Here is a 12,348-nt window from a genome sequence, read left to right as displayed (position 1 = left end):
TTTTAGAATGGAAGAAAAAGTGTTTTACTTAAAATGAAGACTAAGAATTTATCTGACTGAATGTCTCTTGCATTTTCTTTATACAGTACAACTGAATTGAATCTGAAGTATTACTGAATACATTACATTGTTTTTACTTAAATAGCTACACACCTGCAGCTCAGTTGAAATGGTGTGACATAGAGTGATCAAAGCGAAATAAAATAATGAATGAAAGGAAACATTCATTTCTGGTAATAGATGGTTTGACAGTACGGTCTTAAACTACCTCACATCAAAACCAGCCATAAAAATATGCTGGCTTTTAAGCTGTAGCATGACAATTAGATTCCAGCATGCCACAAGCCAGGACATAACATGTCAGTCTCTTCATTCCATGTCACAAAATTCTTCAACCTCGTCTCAGATTTAGTATCAGTTATTTCCATTCTGTTGTTTTCTCACAGTGATCTGAAAGTTAGTGAAAATGAGAAATATCAATATTTTGTCATGTTAAAAGCCTGCATTTCTAGACTAATGTAGTCATTGATTTCAGTACTCATGTCCTCCAGAGCAGTGGTTCTCAACCCGGGATATGCATACTGCTGTGGGTATGGGGAGGTCTTCCAGGGGGCACAGAAACTCATCTAGATATTTGCCTAGTTTTAGAACAGGCTACATAAAAAGCACTAGAGAAGTCACTACAAACTAAAATTTCATACAATGACTTGTTTATACTACACTATACACTGAAATGTGAGTACAGTATTTATATTCCAATTGATTTATTTTATAATTATATGGTAAAAATGAGAAAGTAGGCAATTTTTCAGCAATAGTGTGCTGTGACACTTTTGCATTTTTATGTCTGATTTTGTAAGCAAATAGTTTTAACGTGAGGTGAAACTTGGGGTATGCAAGACAAATCAGACTACTGAAAAGGGAACAGTAGTCTGGTAAGAGCGAGAGCCACTGCTCCAGAAAGTGGCATGTATTCATATGGTGTCCCTGAATGATGAATTTGCATTTAGATCTCTTGTTTAGCTGAAAAATATGTATAAAGCCCAAGTACTCCTATGAAGCTTGAAAACAAGATAGAACAGTAATTTAGACTTGCTAAACCTCAATCCTGAAGTCTTTACAAAGGCAGGACTACAGTTACTTTCCATGAGCATCACTTGCCAGCAGACTGTAGATTCAGGCCCTGAACTGGCTCTACAGAGAACCTCACTTCATATAGTAGCACACTATTTGCCTTGTCCTCTCTTCATGTATTTGTTTTCTCCCCATCTCCTGATATGCATAAATTGTCAGCACTTTGTGTACAGGGCCCAGTGCAATACAGCCTTGAATTCTATTTGGAGCTTCTAGGTGCTACCACTATACAAATAATGTAATTAGCTTAAAATGCCTGGTTTCTTTTAACCAAAGTCACCAACTATTGAGGCTAGCGAACACCAAAGTGAAGGGCAAAATATTGTCAGATTGTAAAAGCACAGGTGAATTTACTTAACTAATAGGGTAACTTTTACAAAAGCTTCTGAAGACCACACTGTGATCTTGAACTGCACATGGAACTCCCGTTGATAGCAGTAGTAGGTCAACTGGGGATCTGAGCAGTATCACAATACGTGCCTTGCAATATAGATGTGAGAAGAGAACTTTGGCCTTAAATATTCCAGTTATCAGAGCAGATCTCAAATAGAGGGCAAGCTAAATTTTATTTAGCAAGAGACAGTCTTGTACACTAAAAGAAATAAAAATTGACAAAGCTTCTTGTCTATACATTCATTTTGCATTTATTTCTAGGCACTGTAATCCCAGAAAAATATAGACAAATATGGGGAAATTCAGAGAAAATGAAGAGTGATCGGGAAGGAATGACTAAAAGAGAAAATACGAATAGCATGGTGAAGTGATGTCTAAAAGTAGATTGGATAGCCATCTTCAAGGTATAATGGCGGTTATGGATGCCCGGTGTCTAGTAGACTCTGGTCTGAAAATATAGACATGTATCAGCCAAGACTCATTGGGTTCATTTTAGTTATACCATACACTCCAAACATGAAGAGTAATCATTCCATACTCAGGGGCTGAGGACTTTGTTTGGGACAGTAAACTTCCATGCACATGCCTCAACTATCTTTTATATCCTTTGCCATTTCCATTTTATCCCTTGCCTGTTCCAGTTCTCTGGACTGTGGATTTACAACTAAAAGGAGTGTCTTGAACTATGGACTGAGGACCTTTCAATCTTTTGGAAGTTACCAGAGAGACTTTTACAAGCCAGCAGTCTATTCCATCACTGCTACGAACCTGATATAAGGACTTTTCAAACATTTGCATGTATATGATCTATTAACCATTTATACCTCTCTTTTCTTAATAAATCTTTAGTTTACTAAGGATTGGTTGACAGCATGATATTTGAGTAAGATGTGACCTGCGAGTAGGTGTGCCTCATCCTTTGGGATTAGTAGAATCTCTCAGATGGTTAATTGGGTTTCAGTAACCTCTCACTATATTAGACCTGAAACCCAATTAACCATCTGAGAGATTCTACTAATCCCAAAGGATGAGGCACACCTACTCGCAGGTCACATCTTACTCAAATATCATGCTGTCAACCAATCCTTAGATCATATACATGCAAATGTTTGAAAAGTCCTTATATCAGGTTCGTAGCAGTGATGGAATAGACTGCTGGCTTGTAAGGAATCAGATCATTGAGAGTTTTGAAAATAATGCAGTAAATAAACAATGTTATTCCATGTATGTTTTATGCATTCAAGAAAGGAATAGCTGATTCATGGTGATATGTTTATATACACAAAAGCAAAGGGAAGGAGCAAAGAGCAGATCCTGGGCCTTATCTAAAGCCCACTGAAATCAATGGGAGTTTTTCTATCAATAGGCTTTGGATCAGGCTTCTATGTATGAAAGAATATGGTCTTTTGCACTTCCTTTATATAGTCTATTTCTAAACAATGTTATTTATATATATATAAATAACATTGTTTAGAAATAGACTAAATGAATGATAAGACTCAGGTTCAAAAGCAATCCTGTTTAGGGAGGCATAAATTGAAATATAAATCAGTTGTGAATGATGAAAAACCCCAGAGCATAGTTCCTGAGAGTATCTTATTAAATCAAGAGGAATCAAAATCAAATTTAAACTGGCTATTTTGCTTTTACAGTCTAAGAAACTTGTTGTACAGGACAACAATTTTAACTTCAGGAGAATGTTTCAGGCCTGGTTACTTGCTAGGAACAGCAACAGCCACAAAGTGTCACTGTTCTGCTATGCTCAAAAATGAAATCCTGCATAAAACTGCAAATTCAGTTCTGTTACAGTTTGTGGGGACAGATTCTCTCTATTATACTGGTGCACACATGCAGTCAGTGGGATTGTACCATTGTAGCTAAGGAACTCTTAGTTTCAGGTGAGTTATGTGATTGTTCTCAGAATATTGTCTTTTGCCTTACCCAGTAATTCAGTATCTCATTGAAAAGTTTGTTGTGTCTCCTATCTATTGTCCTAGCTCGCTCAGAGCTAGGACTTTTCTATAGAGTCTTTGAACTCTACAGAATTCTTTACAGAAATATATCCATGCTATAATTCTATAGGATATGTTTAAAATTCAAAGGCAGGATATCATTCTCTAGTAAATTCTACAGGTTCTTAGAATAATTTTTCTAGAGCCCTGTTACATTTCTATAAACCTTATTTTTCATCACTGCTAAATACAATAGGACTTTCTCATTTGGGGCACCATACAGAATCAGCTCATCAAGGAACAGGAACATATTTTCCAGGGGCCGACTTACTATATGCACTGAGTCTTGCAACTCAGCTCATCACCATGACCATTCTGAGGCATGTTATGTTTCTGATGCCTTGGCATTGGGATCATTGTCATCAACTACTTTACTATTGGATTCTCCAATATCTTTGTATTGGGCTATGATGGGGTGAGCCCTACAAGAGCTGTGTTGGGTTGGGTGGGCCCGATCAGTTAATTAGGCTTCAAATAGGAGAGCTTTAGGCCAGAGGTAGCTGGTTGGAGAGAGGCTCACCTGTGCAGGAGCAGGTGGGGTCTACAAAGCCAGGTAGCAGGGTACAGACTGGGTGGCTGCTGAGAAAGGGCAGTCACTCCCTGGGAAGATGGAGGAGTGTTTGGGGGCTGCTGGTAAAGGCTGCAGGAAGTCGGGCAGCAGTCGCTCCCTGGGGACAGGGTGGTGGGTTCTTGGAGCTGGTACACCCAGAGAGAGAAGGGGAACCAGAGAGTAGGAAGCAGTCCAGGGAAGGAGTAGTGAGGGCAGAGGGAGAGGAAACTCAGAACTGCTGAGCTAAGGGTCCCTGAACTGGAACCCGGAGTAGAGGATGGGTGTGGGTTCCCCTACCAGCCACTGAGGACAAAGCATAGACCTGAGGCAGTGAATGGGAAGACTACCAAGACTGCTGATGGACTGTACCCTGGACAGGGGAATGCTGAGTGGCATAGCCAGAGGGTTAAGTCATGAAGGAGATGCTGAGGGTCCTGGAGCAAGAGAGGAGCTGCAGACCAGAGATAGAAAGACAGAGTGATGGCGTGTAAACTGCAGAAGGGGGCATCTACCTTAGTTATTCCACAGCGTGACCAGGAGGAGGTGCCAGTGCAGGGGTGAGTGGAGCACCCCATGACATTGGCATAGATGATCCTGTGCAGGGCTTCTCTGTGTCAGGTGGTCCATCCTTGGGGATGGCTACAAGTATTTGATGTCTTGACACTGGCTGCTTTGGTGTTAGATGCATAGAGGTGATGGTCACATGTGTGAATGCCACTGTCTCATTGTTAGGTATGCTGTTATTGGATTCCTGGGTGCTAGGAAGTCAGGACTGTCAGCTGTTTGTGCACCATCTGTTCTTTTACTCCAAGTGACAGTCTCCTGATCATGGAGTCTTTGTGTCCCCTCTTAGGATACAGGCCTCTCCTACTTCTTTTTCTCATGTCTTGTCTGTACTATACCTAGGTAAGATCGGTCCTCTGATCTGCAGGCTTTCTAAGTCAGCCTCATTGGCATTTGGGAACCTGAAGTCAGCCCAGGACCTTGTCTCTCAGGGCTCTAGTCACTCCATCTTCTGCAATGTTGCGCCTGAATCTTGGTTCACTTCTGATTCATGAGTTCCTCTAAAGTCCTTATCCCTATGGACTTTGCTGCTCTTGGATGAAGTGCGCTTAGATGAGTGGGATCCAAAAGACTACAAAAGGCTTTCAAGCAACTATCTGAATTGGACTCACAATTTCTGAAATTAAATAAATAGTTTCTGTCTGTAAACAGATAATACTACGGATAATATTAAGCGTAATTCACTTTCCCACCCAGAGATTGCAGAGTTTGATCTGTTTAGACATACATTCTTGTTATGAGCTTGCAATGATTCTTCTACTACTACAATAAGATGTTAGCATATTCTAGAAAGTCGGAAGGCGCTTCTACTGTATGTCTCACAAATCAACTGCCGATCCATCAATCGCCGCGTGTTGATCCCCTGGTAAGTGTAGACAAATCCTTAGTTTCATCACTGTAAAATGGGAATAATAGTACCTCACTGCCTGATCGGTGTTGTGAGGCTCAATTCATTGCGATGAACTTTGAGATCCATGGGCAAGGTGCTATAGAAGTTCAAAGTTATTATGAAAAATGATATGTCAATCTCAAAAGGCTCAGAGTTCATGTTTGGTTTAGATAACTAACCCAAGACATGACAACTACTGTACCTGATCCTCTGAAGTCTGCATTCTCCCTCATGAGAATTCTGGTGTTCCTTCTTTCCGGTCAGGTTGTAAATAACACAAGAACAGCCTCTGTATTTCTGGTATTGGCCCAAATTGGGAAGCACTGAGATTGACAAAAATGGAAAAAAAGTACTGCATTTAAACTTTTTGAACTTTGGGTCAGCTCTTTCTTGTTTTCTAAATCAGAACTAATTCACCCAGCCCTAGATATCATGGTAAAACATTAGAGCCTTTTGTTTGGTGCCTTTGGGAAGTACATTTCATTGTTTCTCCCTTCACTGAAGTCATAGTAAAATGAGAAGCTATGGGCTTGTCTACACTTGAAACACTGCAGGTTTCAGAGTAACAGCCGTGTTAGTCTGTATTCGCAAAAAGAAAAGGAGTACTTGTGGCACCTTAGAGTGGCAAAGCTATAGTGAGTGCTTCAGTGCAGACACAACCTGGGGTTCTCCCATGAGTGTAGGTAATCCACCTCACAACCAGTGGCAGCTAAGTTGACAGAAGAATGGTTCCATCAACCTACCACTGTTTTCACCAAGGTTAGTTGCTCAGAGGTGTGGATCTTTCACAGACATGAGTTATGTAGCTGGGTTGACCTAACTTTTTAGGGTAGACCAGACCTACATGTGTAAGTCAGAACAGTTTTCAGGCTCCCCAGAAGGTGGCAGTAAACACCTACTGTACGTGGAACAAGTCCTGGAGAGTGCATAATAACAATTCCACTCTGCTCCAGCATTTAGTTTGCTTCCCTTATTTTACTAACATAAGCACCACTGTAATCATTAAAAGAAAATGAGCTTGAACAGACGCACGTGACAATTTGAGCGTACAATTCCTCAGTTCTTTCTGGGATTTTCTTTTCTGTCACCACATTGCCAACAGGGCCATATTTTTTGTTTGGTCTTTGCTCCCTGAGTATTAAGTTCAAAATCACTTCCAGAATGTAAGCCACAGAAATGGGGAAAATTAAGGAATAGTAATACGAATAAACTGTCTACCTCTGAGAAAATGCTTAGTACAAAGACATTGCTTAGTACAATGCTTAGTACAAAGATTAGATATCTTTTTTTTTAACTTTAGTTTTCATTAACAATAATAATAATACCTAGAGCTTGTATACCACTTTTCATTAGCAGATCTCAACGTGATTAACAAAGTGATTATCATTATCTTTATAATCGAGATAGGGAAACTGATACACAGAGAGGTGAAGTAACTTGCTCAAGATCACCCACTAGGCTAGTAGCAAAATTGGAAATAGAATCCAGGTCTTGAGTTCCAGTACATTGCTCTATTCATTAGGCATCACTGCCTCTCCTTTAGCACTTACCCAATTTTGTGTACACATGGGGACACTTTAAGTTGGGGTTTCTTAGTGTTCATTCACAGAGCTAGCCCTCAGCATTTGCAAACCCTGTGACCACAGGGAGTTCCATTATGCTCCGAGGAACCTGAATTCAAGCAGGGTCGAAAGTGAGTCAAGTTTCCCCCTTCTCCTAGATAGTATTCAATGTTCAGAAGGCCCCATATGACCTCAGGCCAGCGTTATCATTAAAATTTAAAATGGACCCAATTCAGACCTGATGCTCCTGCGTAACAACAGCATCTGCACTGAAACCAGTGAAGTTTCATTGGTGTAAATGGGATCTGAATTAGGGCCAATATTCTTACAGCTGTAGCATTTTCTTCATTTAACAGTTAAAAAGATTTAGGAAGGAACAGCTACATTTGAAAGAATATACAGGGGTGGAGAGTAGCCTCTTTTTCTTTTTTTTTTTTTTACACTTAGAAAGCTAGATAATATGATAAAACTGCTTGTTTGGCCTTAACAATATGCAAACAACGTTGCAAAGAGCTGTAAAAGCCATGGACAGCATTCCCAACAGAAATATATCAACATACTTTCATATTACAGTAGTACTTTGTAGTCTCTTTTAGGATTTCAGTTAGTATGTGATTGGATGTGTTGTAGCTAGTAAAAGAGGTAGACACACGAATATATTTTACATTAATATACTTTTGAACCATGTTACTGAACATTATTACTGACAGAGTATTATAACAACTGAGTAATACCAAAGCAAAGCATCACTCGTTTAGCTCTCCACAAGCATTCTACAAGTTCACACAGTAACACCATTTTGTGCACATACAAACACTGACTTGTGTTTCAGAATTAAAGGGAAATATATATCCATTCCTCAGTGCATTTATGTAACTTCTGTTAATGCTAATGGGAATTACTCACATGCATCTTGGTGGGAGAATAAACCACCAAGCTGTTAATTAAAATGTGCTTTTCTGAGTCACTTGCTGGTTGCCAATACCTTGCTGAAAGAATGGGAGCCGAATAATCAAATGTCATAAGCCAGTCACAGGCCCCGTATATTAGTTTAACATGAAGAAAATGTTTAATGATTAAACAATAAAGGCCAGCTCTGACCCCTCTTGTACCACAGCATTTGGAGAACAAAAAGAACCGGTGAGCCTAAAAAATAGGTGTACCGCAGGCGCCTAGACATGAAGTCCTAGTCAGACAGACCTACCTATGGGCAGATCCTCAGCTGGTGTAAATTGTCATTACTACATTTCAGTGGAATTATGACAGTTGATACCAGCTGAGGTTGTGCCCACATTATCTAACTCCCCAGGAGTTTTGGATTAGGCAAAGGGAAAAGGAGTATAGGCAATAAAAACAGTGCATGAGTTACCCTCACAAGTTAGCTGTGAAGATGTAGCTCTCCCAGAATGATGGAGGCATTGACCCTTATTCTTGCTAAAAGCTGGTTTGTTAGAGGAGAGGGAGGCACTGTAGAGGGCTTCTGTAGAAACAACAGATGTATATGTATGTTTTTGAGTCAGAATGACCTATGTTTAGAGTTTAGAGTACGAGAAGAAACAACAAAAGTGAAGTCAACATAAGAACTTGCAGTGGATGCATTTGCTGTAACATATTGTGCTTAACTGAACACAAAATGACTTCCTAGGTGAAACCCTGGCCCCATTGAAATCAGTGGCAAAACTCCCATTGACTTCAATGGGCCAGAATTTCTTACCCCATCTCTGCAGACGGCAGAAGCCTTAGAAGTAAAAAGGTACAGTACATAGTAAACAAAGACTTAAGTTACAGTACATAGCTAACTACTCCATGGTGCTTGGTTGGGCTCAGAAAGGGCCAGAAAGGAAAGGAAAAGTAGGGTTTCCTGTTATGTGGTTAGTCACCAAGCCCTTCTTCTCAAGAGCTTCTGTCAGAATCAAGTAGAAGGATGACAGCACAGGTACAGGCATGCACAAAAATTCCCATCCACTCCCTGGCAGGCTTGCCAGTTGCAGAATTTTGCCACTGCTGAACCTCGATGTGGGCAAACTTTGTTCCCATGATGCAGAAAAACATTCTCTTGATTTCTCACTTAAATTTGCATATGGAATACATGAAAATTTACCTCCATACATGGTATTTAACTACTAAATAGTAAAGTTTACCCTGATTTTTAAACCAGCATTCAAGCAGCTTGTTGAGGCAGTTTTTTCACTAACATGCATCTGATGGCTAACATCAAAGCTATAACAATCTTTCAGTTAGATATGATTTTCTAAAGAATGTAAATACGTAATTAGTATGTAATGTGCTGGGGAACTCTAGGAGGTAAATAGGTATTTATATAATTTTACACATATTGGAAGTATATCTATTTATACCCTTTAAAAATGTGTATTATTAACCCTACAAAATGGAGTGGCAACTTCAGATTCCAGCCAGTCTATTGGAGAAGTATTTGCATATATACATATTTATAGTTAAAACATGTATTTTTGCATGTACTCAGTACTGTTGAATGTCTCATTTTCTACTGGGTATATATGTAGTTAAGTTTGTAGAGTGTATTTTACATTTTGGAAATTTGCCTTTGGGTTCATTCCAGGTGACTGAATAGATAGTGTATATTTGATGTAATATGTGAGGGGAGAAAGGAGTGATTTAAGTTGTCAAGCATCAAGTAATTTTATACCAAAATTACTAAAAAATTGTAATCTAGAGACACAAGAATGGAAAATGCAATCTTAGTAAGTCTCTCTCTCTCTCAATGCCAATTCAGAGATGTGCCCCCCCCCAACTGTTTTAGTCACATGGGTTCTTTCTATGCCTTGGGGGACACCACAGTTAACGTTAAACAAAATAATCACAATTATTCACAATCTCTTTCATTTTTAAAAAGAGAAAAAGAAAGAAAAGAAAACTGAAACCGAATACAATGAATAAACAGTGTTTACTTCAGGTTCAGTTTCTTCTGTATTCCTCTCTCTCTCTCTGTGTATTCAACAGAAATTCACCTTAATCACCTGCAATATGCAAGAGTGGGGATACTCTAGGTAAGTTGAGACCAAAGTATATCATTCCAAAATTTGGAGTTAGTCTTGTATTAGTGTATCATAGATAACTTAAACAGTGTATTAATGGCAAAGGTGAGCTTAACTAAGTCCTATAAAACTGAAGTTTTTTAAAACTTAGTTACTTAAAAGAAGCCATTCAAGGAGTGGTTTTGAGACCGGGAAATTAATAAATATTAAGAATCTTACATTCAAATAAAATCTCACTATTTCTCACTTTTGCTGATGTGTCCTCTCCAAGATTACATAGCTTAAACTATCTGGCATTTACAAGGAGACGCTGTTAATATCTTAAGTTACAACAGTGTTTAATATTTGATTAAAATTATTACAAGAAAAATTTAAATCTAACCCCTTGGCAGCACTTTTGAAAACCCCATCTCATCAATGATGCAGTCATCTCACGGATTTCATCATGTAACAGAAGCAATGCAGGGCTGGGAGATTGCTTCTTCATCATGCTGTGTTGTAGCTTCTTTGTTCTTCTTAGCTGTTTTGTTGTGGTGGGTGTCTGCTTGCAGAGATGCAATGAGCAGGCTGTACTAAGTGTGCTAAGATGAGTGTGCTGTGTTGGTATTTCAGTTCAGAGAGATTTATAATCCTCTCTTTTTATAATCTCATTGATGATGGAAGACACCCTTGTTTTAGGGATTTTACTGGATTCAAATATCAGCTGCTGTCACCTTTTATTGGCTCAGCATCGTTGTGGGATTGTCATGGTAGCATTTCTGAGGACTATGCAATCTACTAAGCATATGCAGCAGGGTTGTAATTGCTTTTGTCTTTGTAGTAGGAAAGTCTAAGAATATCTTCAAAGTTAGAGTTTTAACTCTTTATTTAGTCTATTTTCTGATATATCCCTTTAGTTTCATCAGGGTTTAATAGGAGTTGAAATTTTGTTTCAAATAAGTCCAGACAATCCTGTTTTCTATTTAAAAATATTCCAGCTCTCACAATAGCTTTTTTAAGAAAAACATAATTGATTCTTAAAGATTCTTAAAGATTCTTTAAACTTAAGTGGTCATTAGAGTAGATACTGGCTTTTTTTTCTTGTCTTCCTGAGTTTGAGACTTGCATAAGCATTGCTAGATAACCAATTAAATTCCCCTATTAATATAATTGCTTTTTACATTGGGAACCAAATGACCTTTGTGACAGGGTCGGGCCAGATGGCTACAGGAGTGTAATAGAAGGCAGATATATTAGCCCCAGGTTAAGTAGGTCCCTTTTCCCTCGGTAAGGTAACAGGGAAGGTACCAGAACAATCGGGAACCTTCTGGAGACAATTAAGACAGACAGGCTGATTAGAACACCTGCAGCCAATCAAGAAGCTGCTAGAATCAATTAAGGCAGGCTAATCAGGGCACCTGGGTTTAAATAGGAACTCACTTCTGTTTGTGGTGTGCTTGTAAGGAGCTGGGAGCAAGAGGCAATAGGAGCTGAGAGTGAGAACGCATACTGTTGGAGGACTGAGGAGTACAAGCATTATCAGACACCAGGAGGAAAGTCCTATGGTGAGGATAAAGAAGGTGTTGGGAGGAGGCCATGGGGAAGTAGCCCAGGGAGTTGTAGCTGTCGTACAGCTGTTCCAGGAGGCACTCTAGACAGCTGCATTCCACAGGGCCCTGGGCTGGAACCCGGAGTAGAGGGCGGGCCCGGGTTCCCCCAAACCTCCCAACTCCTGGTCAGACACAGGAGGAGTTGACCTGGACTGTGGGTTCACGAAAACGGCCAAGCTGAGGGCTGCCGTGAAGCTCCAAGGCGAGCAAATCCGTCAATAAATGGAAGACCCACCAAGGTAGAGGAGGAACTTTGTCACACCTTGCTATGTTTGTACATAAAACATCTTACTAGTCACATTACAGTGGGATCAGGCAGTTATTATTAGATGAAGGCTTGCATTGAGATAGAAAATATCGACAAATATACATCTCAAAAGAAATTTATACCATCTCAAGCATTTGAAGGAAAGCAAAATTTTTCACCTTTTATTTGGAAACTTAAATCCATAGTAATGAATATCTTCCGTAAAACATTTCCAAACCATAAATGTTCTCCTTAACATTTGAAGAAGGAAGACTTTTTAGTGTGTTTATATAAGAAATCAGTTTCAATATTGATATTTCTAGAATTTTTTGTGTGGCTTTGAAACTAAAATTTTCCTTTTGTCAAAGTGGAGGGGTAAAAAAGCACAATT

The sequence above is a fragment of the Chelonia mydas genome, chromosome 11 (genome assembly GCF_015237465.2).
Source record: "Chelonia mydas isolate rCheMyd1 chromosome 11, rCheMyd1.pri.v2, whole genome shotgun sequence".
Lineage (NCBI taxonomy): Eukaryota > Metazoa > Chordata > Testudines > Cheloniidae > Chelonia > Chelonia mydas.
The sequence above is the reverse complement of the archived record's forward strand: the minus strand, read 5'-3'. Positions refer to the sequence as shown.